Genomic DNA, 14,019 nt, shown 5'->3' with positions numbered 1-14,019 from the left:
GGTGGAATTGGATCAACCGTATCCATTATTAAGAATGGAGAGCATGTGGTTGCAGCACATGATTATCAGGCACAAGATCGGATAAACACCTCGAATGGAGTTGTGTTGGTCCTGGAGGTTGGAGATGTTGTCTATGTGAGACTTTGGCCTGACAGGAGGATAGCAGATACCCAGGATAACCACAACACTTTCAGTGGTTTCCTACTGTTTCCCTTAAGAGAAGATGAACTTTGCAAAATGTGATTCCAATCATTCTGAACCTTCAGCGTATGATTTAAGATGGAAATCATGAAGAATCATTAACATATGAATATTAATGACACATAACACATATTAATGTGTGTTTGAAATTTGCAACAGATTACTTTATAAAAGTGTGAGCTGTCTATAAATATAACTTTGTATATAGAGATTCAGCACTGAGACAGAAATGACCCATGAATATCACACGTGACTCAAAAGTGTTTTGTTAAAGTATTAAATCTAGAATGTTAAATCTCTTAAATATCTTTTTACATGTAGTTTGTTACTGATCCTTGATCTGTATCTCTTCATACATACATAAATAAGAGGATAAAGAGACATTGTGGCATTTTCTTTTCCTCATATTTTCATGAATATTTCCCCAACAATGTTTTTTTTTTATTAAGAATTAAAAAGAAGAAAAATATAATAAATATTAGTAGCCTATTATAAATAAAATATAATAAGTATTCTTTAAAAATAAGTAGAAAAATGCAAATAGATGACTTTATCAAATGCATAGACTAATGATTTACAGCCTCAGGTAAGCTGTGTTTCCACCGCAGGAACTAGGGTCTAAATGAAGTTCCGGGTAAACAATTTCCCCCTCAGAAAGTCCCTGCACGCAAAGTAGTAGGCTACTTTATCAAAGTTCAGGAACTTTCAGGGGTGGGACTTGGGCGCTGAACATTTTGATTGGTTGACTCCACGCAGCATTTTATTTCAACCACTATTTTTAAAAGTCTGTTGCATTGCATGCAGGAAGAGTTGTTTGCTATTCGAATCAACAATGAAGTTTAAAAAATACGACCGATGGACTGACGACGAGGTCCGTCCAGGCATTATTAAGCTTATATACGAAGGACGAAATCCAGCGGGAACTGGAAAGTCACCGGACTAATTTAGGCACTTTAGACCGCGATGGAAACTGTTAACTGGCAGATTTTTTAAAGAAAATTAAGGGGAATATATAACATTTTATAGTGTTAATGTTAATTGGAGAGTCCACATGGCTTGGGTATGCAGAGCATCTTTAAAACCAAGCTATAAACCTATCTCCTTCTCTTTATTATTATTACTATTAGTTGTTTATTAATTTATTTACTTTTTTCCCATCCTCTCCCTTCTTGATCACCTATTTGGTTCAGAACTGGGACGCACCATGCGGTTGTGGACATGGCCAACAGAGGTAACATCAAAGGTTTTCAGCAAATTAATAAAATCGATAGAGTCACGTATATAAGAAGGGAGGGTAACCACTTCTGATTTAATAAAATAGTCAACGACTATTTATTTATTTATTTTTTTACTTTTTGTTTCTTTTTCTTCTCTGTGGATAGCTATGATGTACTCTTTTGGGGATATTGAGATTTGAAGGGCCCCTTTTTTTTTAATTGTGTGAGTTTGTGGAGAATGTGTATGTTAGTGTTCTCTTAATTGAGTAATGTGTGGGGCTATTAGCTAATTAAACTAATTGATATCACAGGGTGGGTCAGTTGATTGTAAGACCTACCCAGCTAGAAATTTTTTGTTCTAAAAATGTTCTAAGAACATTAGCATGTATTGTTCTATAAATGTTTTCAGCGGCTAGTTTTAGTTTTGTTCTCAGAATGTTCTTTTAAAAGTTTGGAGAACATTCTTTAAAAACATTATTAAAATGTTTAGTAGTAACATTCTTTTAACATTATTCTCTAACGTTCTTAGAAAGTTTTCAGCGGCTAGTTTTAGTTTTGTTCCCAGAATGTTCTTTTAAAAGTTTGGAGAACATTCTTTAAAAACATTATTAAAATGTTTAGTAGTAACATTCTTTTAACATTATTCTCTAATTTTCTCAGAACGTTTTCAGCGGGTAGTTTTATTTGTGTTCCCAGAATGTTTTTTTAAATGTTTAGAGAACATTTTCTAAAAACATTATTAAAATGTTTAGTAGTAACATTTTTATAACATTATTCTCTGACGTTCTTATAATGTTTTTAGCGTGTAGTTTTATTTTTGTTCCCAGAATGTTCTTATAAATGTTCGGATAACATTTTTTTAAAAACATTATTAAAATGTTTAGTAATAACGTTCTTATAACATTATTCTCTAATGTTCATAGAACGTTTTCAGCGGGTAGTTTTATTTTTGTTCCCAGAATGTTTTTTTAAATGTTTAGAGAACATTTTCTAAAAACATTATTAAAATGTTTAGTAATAACATTCTTATAACATTATTCTCTAACGTTCTTATAATGTTGTAAGCGGATAGTTTTATTTTTGTTCCCAGAATGTTCTTTTAAATGTTCGGATAACATTATTTAAAAACATTATTAAAATGTTTAGGTGTACCATTCTTACAACATTATTCTCTAACGTTCTTAGAAAGTTTTCAGGGGGTGTTTTTATTTTTGTTCCCAGAATGTTCTTTTAAAAGTTCAGATAACATTTTTTTTTTACAACATTATAAAAATGTTTAATAATAATATTGTTAGAACATTATTTCTCCTAAAAGGTAGGATAACATTCTCTAAGAACACTCTAAAAATGTTTTGTGATGATGACCTTCTATAAATGTTTAATCATAACATTTTTAGAACATTATCCCTTTATTCTTATAAAGTTTTTAGCAGGAAGTTTTATTTTTATTCTTAGAACGTTATTCTAAAAGTTAGGATAACATTCTCTAAAAATACTCTTAAAAATACTACTTAACATTCTTATAAATTTTTTAGTGGGAAGTTTTATTTTTGTTCCCAAAATGTTCTCTTAAACATAAAAAATGCTTAGCTATAACATTGTTAAAACATACAATTTTATTAATCTCTAAAATAAAACAAAAATCTAACAGGTTTATGAATGGCATTCACATAAATTATTAGAAGTTCTGCGTACAGTAGATGCCCAACATTAAATGAAGAACTCAGTAAAGTCCAATGTGCAATCACACGTCTTGACTGCTGTTTGCTCAGAGCGCTCATCATCAGTCTTTGGTTGTCTTGGTTCTTGCAGAAAAAGAATAAAGTCATCTGCATTAATAGGTGTTCTACTGTTCTTCTCTTCTTCTTTTTCAGCTGCTATCCCAGTTAGCAGAATTGAGCTCCATTCTCTGTGTGCATGGTAGAGTTTTTCCTCATAGCCTATAAAAGAAGATCATGCAACAGTGTAAACAAAAATAATACAAATACATATTAAGATCACAAGCAATATTGACTTTGAAAACTTTCAAAATTAGCCAGCCTAATTATTAATCAGAAATTAATTAGATTAGTTTATTTAAAAGTATAAATATGATACCTTATGAGTATCTATTTTGTTTCTGTAATTTAAAACATATACTTAATCCATTATATACATGTTAAAGGGATACTCCACTTTTTTTGGAAATAGGCTCATTTTATAACTCCCCCAGAGTTAAACAGTTGAGTTTTACCGTTTTCTAATCCATTCAGCCGAGTTTCTGATATTTAGAAGAATGTCAGTAACCAGACAGTTTCTGGTCTCATTGACTTCCATAGTATATATTTTTTCCTACTATGGAAGTCAATGAGACCAGAAACTGTCTGGTTACTGATATTCTTCCAAATATCAGAAACTCGGCTGAATGGATTCGAAAACGGTAAAACTCAACTGTTTAACTCTGGGGGAGTTGTAAAATGAGCCTATTTCCAAAAAAAGTGGAGTATCCCTTTAATAACACAACTAGAGGCTAAATTATTTTAACAAACTACAAACTTGGCTTGAGAAGTGTGAACCTCGAACTCAGGTAGCCTTGAGCACAGCTGCAGCATGTCACAGCACTGCCCACGATGCTTTTGCTCTGATGTAACAGCTCATTTTCATCAGTTATATTGTCTATGGATTGTAGTGCTGTAGCGGTGCGTCGATGACGTCGACGCGTCGACGTCAAAATTACGTCGACGTCATATTTTTTGCGTCGACGCTTCTTTATTTATTTATTTATTTTTTTTATTTTTTTATGTACCATTCCCGGAGGTACAGCTCGCCACACACACACCGCCCGCCTTGTTATTCTGTCATGTTTTCTCCCTTTCTTTCCAAACCGCGACAAACGCCTGTCTCCTTTATCTGCAGAATGTGATAAATCCGCTCAACCAATCACAGCGCACCATTCCACGCATTGTAAACAGTAACGGTGGAGCTTTGAATACACCCGGCATCCTAGTTTTCCTTATCTACTTTGCACTTTTTGATCAACAAACAAACAAAAAAATGAATACATTTGACGGCATTGATGGACCTGTGGTGGATTCTGCCGTAGGGAAGAAACGTAAGCCATCGAAATCTAATCATTTACGTGAGGAGATTAACAAGATGAGGCACGCGGGAGGAAGAGAAATGCCGACTGTTGCTTGTTCTCACACTGCGTCAAACTTATGTTGAATGCTGACACGTGAACCCCAGGGGATCTTTTAAAAAAATTCTTGTACTCAGTCAACGAAAACCGAGCAGGACCAAGCCATTTTACAGCTGATCGCCGTCAAAAAATTTCAGAAGGTATTTCTTAGCGATGGCTGATTGAATGTAGCCTATGTTTAGTCCAGTACGTGCTAAATATAAGATTAGTATTGACCGAGTTCAGAGGCTGTCATGTGGATCAACTTACTTTGTTGTGTATTTTCAACAGTTTCAATATGAAAAATAACTTTTATATTGATTCAATGGATTAATTGCATTTAAAAAAAAAACGTGTCATGAATTTATTGCATTTTTGGGAAAAAAATAATCTGTTTTTATAATAAATCTTTGAAAATCAAAATCTGGATTTGAATTATTTATGTTATTATAACCTAAAGATGCTATGTGAAAGTTTGAAACAGAAAATAGTGGTTTTAATCTTGCCACTTTCTTGGTAAAGAAAATCAATTTTTTACTCAAATTAATCAAAATGGATTTATCACGTTTATACTATATTATTCAGAAGTAAACATTGTAGCTGACAGTGTGTTTGTCAGAATGTTTATTTTTTAAACCACAACCTTCTAAGTGCTTCTTTTACTGATATATTTAACAATATCTTTTGCATTTCTCATCCAAACAACGTCAAACTTGGCACTGCACTTACTCGTGCCCAGACAGCTGTCGAGTTTGAAATCCATCGGAGTAACGGTTCGAGAGATATGCGAATAACAGACAGGATAATTAATTCAAATTAGTCGTTAGATTAGTCGACTAATCGATAAAATAATCGCCCGACTAATCGTTTAATAAATAATCGTTTACCCCAGCCCTAATGGATTGTTACATTTCTTACAGATTTCTGCTTGTTTTAAATCAGATACAGATAAAGTAGTACTGCATTTGAGATAGAACAATTTCTAGTGTGATTTAATCATACCTGTGAATCGTCTCTTTGCTATTAGCTAAGCTGTAAGTTTTAGTTACTTCAAAAGCAGAAAGAAAAATATGCTATAACTTCTGTTTCTTATTGAGAAATCACAGGACAGTGTTGACACTAACTTTTTGTGCTCCAGTAGGTTTCTGTGTGCATATGAAAGCTTGTTTCCGCCATGGAATACAATTTTTAAAAAAGGTAATTGCGAATCACAATTCAAACTTTTTTTTCTCAGAAGTGCGAGATATAAACTCGCAATTGGCCGTTTGAAAGTCAGAATCACAGGATAAATTAGTAAAACCTGAGAAAAAAAAGCAATTCTGGCTTATTTTTTTTTGCTGTCGTTTCTATATGAGAACATTAATGCACTTCATCAATACAGCTGCTCTGAGAGTCACTTCAGCAGCATTTTAGCTTCATTTGAGAAAAACTATCATCATATCATAAAACACAGAGAAACTCAAAGGTCTACACGGCAATCCGTCAAATAAAAGTTTGGTTTAACCTTTGAAGAACGTTTTGCTTAAATCATTACATTTTAAATAATTGGTTATAGCAATTTAATTAAACCATTCAAATGGAATCAAGAAAACAAAAAAAAATTTACTTTTGGGAGATGCGAGAGCGAAGTAGTCCAGTGATAATTAACAGGCAGCCATGGTTAATGCAATTTGCAAAGACCCGCCCCCTTTAGTTACTGTTGCTATGTCCAACAAGCCATGGCGCTCTCACGCCACACATCATGTTGTCACGCAATGAAAAATACATTGCGGATCACAGAAAAAACGCTGAAACGTTTAAACGCAGAGACAAGACAGAGCAGGTTACTTTTGATATGAAAGTTGAAACAAAGTCTCAACGTTTAATTTGTGTAATTTTTTTTGAAAAAAATATTTTTGGTAAAATAAAAATATAAAAAATACCTGTCAATCAAACTCCCTCGAAGGGTGAATTCTGAGGGGAGTAAAAAAGACAGCTCACAATTCTGATATTTTCTTGCAATTGTGTGTTCTTGCCTCACAATTCTGAGAGAAAAAAAAAAACTGTAATTTTACTGATGGAAACAGACAGTAAAAAAGTGGACTTCAAAGATTTCTTATTCTGTAGCTCCCTGTGGGATTTTTTTGACAAGTCCATAAAAATGCATCCATCCATGATAAAAGTACTCCACACGGCTCTGGCAGGTTAATAAAGGCGAAAGGTGAAGCGAAGTGATGCGTTTGTGTAAGAAACATATCCATATTTTATATTTTAGGGCTGGGAATCGATTAAAAAAAGTAACTGATTATTTACACAATTTGCTGTAATTAAATGCAATTAATTGCATTTCCCCCAAGCTTGTAATCATCAATATTTAAACTTAGAATAACCTAATTAAACAACAAAAAGGAAAAAAAGGAACAGAAAATAGCCCTGTATTAAAATAATATTAAACATCAATATATTATTATTTTCAATAATCAATCAACATAATAAATTTAACAATTTATTATTATAATTTTTTTTTTCTAATTATCAAAATAAAACATAGTCCTACAAAGCTATTATTACAAGAGCATGTGATCAGAGCAGGTAATTTTACCATTGTTGTCAGCATGACTATACCAGCTCAGTAGGGCTATTTCACAGAAGTCTACTACTGAGAAATTTCACGTTATTTGACTTTGCTTTTCCAGTGCATGATCGGTACATGATTGGAGCGTTTGGGCCGTTAACGACAGAGCAGAACGCGCAGCGCAAACACGGAGCAGAACATTGAGCAAAGAGCTCAATGTTTGCTCAGTGTTGTGTGTGTGTGTCAGTGCGCCGACACACACACACGGAATGGAGAGCGCGGAGCGGAAAAGACCCGGTTATGAAAGCTGCGCGAGAATAAAACCTGATCGCCAAACACGGAGGGGCGGGACGGCATATTTTGCAGCCTTTTCCGCAACAGATGGCTTTGATGGCTCTCGCGGTTCAAACAAACAGGGCTAGGCAATAAATTCAAGCTCCTCCCACATTTCTCTTTATATGATTCTCTTTAATGATAATTTTTCTAAAAATCTCTGTGGAAAGAAAGTCAGATATAAATCTGGGACAGATATAAATCTGGCACGAGGGAGAAAAAAATAGATCATTTTTATTTTGGAGTGCATTGTGCGTTTAAAATTGACTACGGTTTTATAAAATGCAGTGGATACTTACTAGTGATGGACTTGTTTCTCTGTTGGTGCCTGTTCTGCTCCGTAAACATTGGTCCAATGCTTGATCTTAAGAAAATGTAAAAAGTGTGTTAATGTGCGTTAACAGACTATTGATCTGGGTGACATAGGACCATTTTTTATGTTTTCCTTAAGTGCTAGGCTATATAAATCTGGAGAACCCTTACTAACATTAACCATGGTTTTGCTACACTAACTAAATGGTAATAAATTATTGTAATCAATCCACCATAAAAATATTGTTTCTACACTTTACTATAATAAAAACCATGGTTAATTTAGCAAAGGACCCTGGGAACATGTCCTAAAAAGAACAGCTCATCCAAAAAATAGACTCTCTATCGTTATTTACCGGTACTCCATGTTGTTCCAAAACTGTATGAATTTATTTTGTATAACCTTAATTAAGATATCTTGAGAAATGACTTCACTGTTTTGTTTTGTTTTTTCCATAAAATGGGTTCCAATGTTGTTTAATTCCCAACATTCTTGTGTTTCAGAGAAGTAAGTCATACAGGTTTGAAAATAATTTCATTTTGAAAGGACATTTATGTTATGTATAAAGACACAATGTTCTCAGTTCCCTCATTGTAAAGCTCCTATGCTGAGGTTTATTTTATTTTATTTTTTCAAAATGTTGCAAGTAAAATGTTCTAATTGTGTTAACTTGTCACATTAGAAGAACGTTTTATGAAGAACATTCAACATCTCATCTCTCAATGATATCCTCAAAACATTTCCCTAACGTGACAGAGAGAATGTTCTTCTTTTGTTATCATGAAACATTGGGACAATGTTATATTGAGATCATTGTACAACTTTAACTTTAGCAACATTCCCAAAATATGCTCAAAATGTTGCAAGTAGAATGTTCTTCTTTTGTTATCATGAAACATTGGGAACATTTGTTTCCATAAAATGGGTTCCAATGTTGTTTTATTCCCAACATTCTTGTGTTTCACAGAAGTCATACAGGTTTGAAAATAATTTCATTTTGAAAGGACATTTATGTTTGGGTCAGCTAGGCCCATAAAAACTCATATCAAGAAGACAGGTACAATTTTGACTGGAGGGTTTGGACCAGTGTGCCTTTGAGCAGAGTTTACATGTTCTGCCTCTATTTCACGTGTATTTTACTATGACAATACTCACCGCAACTGAAGATCATGTGGCTGGATAATTTATTCCCAAAATTCCTGGATAATGGGAAACACACACATACAGCAATATTATTAGCTATTTGTATTTACTTACTAAAAGAGACATAAAAAGCTTGCAAATTTTTACTCACCAGCTCAAAAACATATTATGATGATGACTCATCATTTTGACGGTAACGTTAGGCCGATATCCCGCGATCATTCAAAAGCCTAGTTTTCATAGTGTGGTTCGAGTTCCTCTCTGTATAAAGACACAATGTTCTCAGTTCACTCATTGTAAAGCTCAGACTATGCTGAGGTTTATTTTTATTTATTTTTATCAAAAACTAACTTAGCTGACAATATTTAGCCTAACGTTACACATGCAGCCTGAAACATTGACATAATATCGATATTGCTCTAGTCGCATTTAAAATTAGCTTCTCAATTTAACACACTATATTTTGATGTAGCAGAATGTATTTTTATATAAAATAAAGTTATTTAACTTACCTTCCGCAGATTGCAATATGTCCGTTACACGTAGGCTACGTTGTTAAAATTCGTTGTCCATTTACATCCCGCAACTCGCTCAAAATAAAAATGTAACAGTACGATGCAAAATAATCCATGTTTTAAACAATGTAAAAGCCACAGAACCGAAGGAGGCTAGTACTGAAGATCCTCCCGAGCAGCAGCAGCACACACACACTCTCACTCTAACAGACGAATATTCAAACTTCAAACTTGACCAGTAAAAGGCGCGCATAGCTGCCATTGGCCAGATTCCTGGATGACAGTCTGAATAGCCAATCATGCTCAAAACAACTCGAAGAGACAGCCAATAATGTGGTAACATTGCAATTACAGGAAAAGATTACATGTTTTAAAAGAAAGAATATGAAAAAAATGTGCACGGCTATTTATTTAGTTGTATTTGTAAGCTGGCTGTTATATTTAATCAATTGGTTAAATGGTGTCTTCATTGCAGTGCATGATAAAAAATAAAAAAACTTACAATAACATATAAATAATAATAATAAATTACACAAATAATATATACCATGTATAACAACATATATTTACCACTGCTCTGCCAAACAGCAGTTTAAAAGAGCAAACATATTATATATTAAACAGAGCAAACATTGCATATGTAGGCTATTCATATACAATTCTGTATACCTACCTACATGAAAAACTAATGGATTGGTATCATGGTAACATTAGAGTTACATTCATGTGACCCATAATGATCCTTTTGCACTTTAACAAAATATTGACCTTTCCTTTAGAAACACTCTTATGCCTAATAATGTCAACTTGCTTTTCACCCTGTGTGGCACAGTTACACAACCTGTTGGTTTAGGGTAAATCCTCTGTCCAACACAACACTTTGGTAACATTGGCATAATTCTATACAAGTTGCAACATATACCCCGGGTTTCACAGGCAAGGTTTAAGCCTGTAGTCCCAGACTAAAATGCACGTTTGAGCTGTTTTACCTGAAAGCAACTTGCACTGACATATCTTAAAATATGTCAGTGCCATTGTTTTGTCTCAAGATGCACACCAGTAATGTTTCTTTTTCTTTTTTCTAAGGCACATTTTTAAAAGCTAATTAAATGCACTAAGGCCTAATCCTGGCTTAATCTAAACTCTGTGAAACCGGGTCTGGGTTAGAAATTAAGGGTTAAGGTTAACCCTAACCCTAACCCTTGTCTACAGACTTTTATTTAACAGCATGGATACTCCAAGGTGTTGACTGCAGTGGTTAGGCCTTTAGCGTTGATACAGGACGAATAACTTCTTACTGTGACAGTCTGTAATGTATTTTAGCAAAGAGTGTTTGTATGGATTGTCCCTAATTAAGCTAGAGCTATTGGTGCATTCAAGTCATGTCATAAAGATCGTATTTACAAGTTGAACGCCACCACAATGATGAGAATATGAGTAGGAAGCTCAGGATTTTCTTTAACCCCGATCTTGAAGAGTTAGGGGTGTGTCAGTGGGAAACATTGTGGGATACCACTATACTTAGGTATTCAGCAGTGACAATGAAGTAAGCTAATGCCTGCACAAAATATGATAGCATTAATATGTAACAGTATAATATGTAATGATAAAGTTTACAGTGGCTTCATTAATTTAAAACATTAAACAAAATTGTAAAACCTCATGAATACAAACTTCCCAGGAGGACTTAAATGCACCATATGTTCCATCGTGAACCCTGTTGGCCTGCTGTCTGACCAGCAAGCTCAATTTAACAATAATTGTGTAGTTTGATTGCTAAATGTTACATTTAAAATGTTCTAGTTTTGTTAACACGTCACATTAAAAGAATTTTTTTTAAAAACACTCATCATCTCAGGTCTCAGTGATATCCTCAAAACATTTTACGAACGTTGATTTGATAATGTTCCTCCTCTGTTATTATGGAACATTGTGCCAATGTTTTACTGAGAACATTATATAATCTGTTATCTCAATAACATCCTCAAAACATCCTTAAAATGTTGCAATTAAAATGTTCTAATTGTGTTAACACATAACATTACAAGAACGTTTTATAAAGAACATTCAACCTCTCATCTCTCAATGATATCCTCAAAACATTTTCCTAATGTGACAGAGAGAATGTTCTTCTTTTGTTATGACAAAACATTGGGACAATGTTATATTGAGATCATTGTACAACTTTAACTTTAACAACATTCCCAAAATATGCTCAAAATGTTGCAAGTAAAATGTTCTAATTGTGTTAACTCGTCACATTAGAAGAACATTTTATAAAGAACAATAAACATCTCATCTCTCAATGATATCCTCAAAACATTCTACAAATGTGACAGAGAGAACGTTCTTCTTTTGTTATGACAAAACATTAAGACAACGTTATTTTGAGATCATTGTACAAACTTTAACTTAAACAACATTCCCCAAATATGCTCAAAATGTTGCAAATAAAATGTTATAATTTTGTTAACTCGTCACATTAAAAGAACGTTTTATAAAGAACAATAAACATCTCATCTCTCAATGGTATCCTCAAAACATTTTCCTAATGTGACAGAGAGAATTGTTCTTCTTTTGGTTTTATGAAACATTGGGACAATGTTATATTGAGATCATTGTACAAACTTTAACTTTAATAACATTCCCAAAATATCCTCAAAATGTTGCAAGTAGAATGTTCTTCTTTTGTTATCATGAAACATTGGGACAATGTTATTTTAAGATCATTGTCCAAACTTTAACTTTAACAACATTCCCAAAATATGCTCAAAATGTTGCAAGTAAAATGTTCTAATTGTGTTAACTCGTCACATTAGAAGAACGTTTTATGAAGAACTTTCAACATCTCATCTCTCAATGATATCCTCAAAACATTTTCCTAACGTGACAGAGAGAACGTTCTTCTTTTGTTATGACAAAACATTAAGACAACGTTATTTTGAGATCATTGTACAAACTTTAACATTAACAACATTCCCAAAATATGCTCAAAATGTTGCAAGTAAAATGTTCTAATTGTGTTAACTCGTCACATTAGAAGAACGTTTTATGAAGAACTTTCAACATCTCATCTCTCAATGATATCCTCAAAACATTTTCCTAACGTGACAGAGAGAACGTTCTTCTTTTGTTTTTATGAAACATTGGGACAATGTTATATTGAGATCATTGTACAAACTCTAACTTTAGCAACATTCCCAAAATATGCTCAAAATGTTGCAAGTAGAATGTTCTTCTTTTGTTATCATGAAACATTGGGACAATGTTATATTGAGATCATTGTACAAACTTTAACTTTAACAACATTCCCAAAATATGCTCAAAATGTTGCAGGTAAAATGTTCTAATTGTGTTAACTCGTCACATTAGAAGAACGTTTTATAAAGAACAATAAACATCTCATCTCTCAATGATATCCTCAAAACATTTTCCTAACGTGACAGAGAGAACGTTCTTCTTTTGTTATGACAAAACATTAAGACAACGTTATTTTGAGATCATTGTACAAACTTTAACTTAAACAACATTCCCAAAATATGCTCAAAATGTTGCAAGTAAAATGTTCTAATTGTGTTAACTCGTCACATTAGAAGAATGTTTTATAAAGAACATTCAACATATCATCTCTCAATGATATCCTCAAAATATTCTACAAATGTGACAGAGAGAATGTTCTTCTTTTGTTTTTATGAAACATTGGGACAATGTTATATTGAGATCATTGTACAAACTTTAACTTTAGCAACATTCCCAAAATATGCTCAAAATGTTGCAAGTAAAATGTTCTAATTGTGTTAACTCGTCACATTAGAAGAACGTTTTATAAAGAACAATAAACATCTCATCTCTCAATGATATCCTCAAAACATTCTACAAATGTGACAGAGAACGTTCTTCTTTTGTTATGACAAAACATTAAGACAACGTTATTTTGAGATCATTGTACAAACTTTAACTTAAACAACATTCCCAAAATATGCTCAAAATGTTGCAAATAAAATGTTATAATTTTGTTAACTCGTCACATTAAAATAACGTTTTATAAAGAACATTCAACATCTCATCTCTCAATGATATCCTCAAAACGTTTTCCTAACGTGACAGAGAGAACGTTCTTCTTTCGTTATAATGAAACATAGGGACAATGATATTTTGAGATCATAGTACAACTTGTTATTTCAGAAACATTCCCAAAACATCTTTTGAATGTTGCAGTTAATATGTTATATCTTAGTTTTCATATAACGTTATAGGAACATTTTTTAAAATGAGAAAACATCCTTAAAATGTTCGGTAAACATTACATTCAAATGTTTTCTTTAGAACATTAACCAAACTTGTAGGGAATGTTAGCGAAAGTTCTGAGAACGTTCCCTGCTAGCTGGGTATATATATCCCTTCATCAAATGTGTCCACCATTTCCCTGAAGAAGACCCAGCAGGGTCGAAACGTTGCATTTTTTATTAAATATGGGAGCAAAAAGCAATATCTAAAGTGGACCATCGAAATAAAGTGTAACAGTATTTACAGTATTTTTTTCTGTAAAAATTACAAACTTTTTTTTACAGTGAGTACACTGTCAG

At 33.0% G+C, this 14,019-nt stretch overlaps 1 long non-coding RNA gene across 2 annotated transcripts; it reads right to left on the bottom strand.

Moving 5' to 3' along the window:
• Nucleotides 1-3,011: 3,011 nt before the first annotated feature.
• LOC311096013 lies at nucleotides 3,012-9,653 on the bottom strand. 2 transcript variants are annotated; one of them, XR_014608936.1, is made up of 6 exons: nucleotides 9,431-9,645; nucleotides 9,070-9,179; nucleotides 8,931-8,974; nucleotides 7,762-7,826; nucleotides 6,498-6,599; nucleotides 3,012-3,358 (listed from the first exon to the last, which is right to left on the bottom strand). It is a non-coding gene; the product is annotated as an uncharacterized lncRNA (long non-coding RNA). The 2 variants fall into 2 exon arrangements; XR_014608935.1 differs by lacking the exon at nucleotides 6,498-6,599 and having other exon boundaries at nucleotides 9,431-9,653.
• Nucleotides 9,654-14,019: the final 4,366 nt, after the last annotated feature.

The sequence above is a fragment of the Abramis brama genome (genome assembly GCF_963993115.1).
Source record: "Abramis brama genome assembly, chromosome: 14".
NCBI classification, from domain to species: Eukaryota; Metazoa; Chordata; class Actinopteri; order Cypriniformes; family Leuciscidae; genus Abramis; species Abramis brama.
Note: the sequence above shows the minus strand (reverse complement) of the source record. Positions and strands in the feature narration are given on the sequence as shown.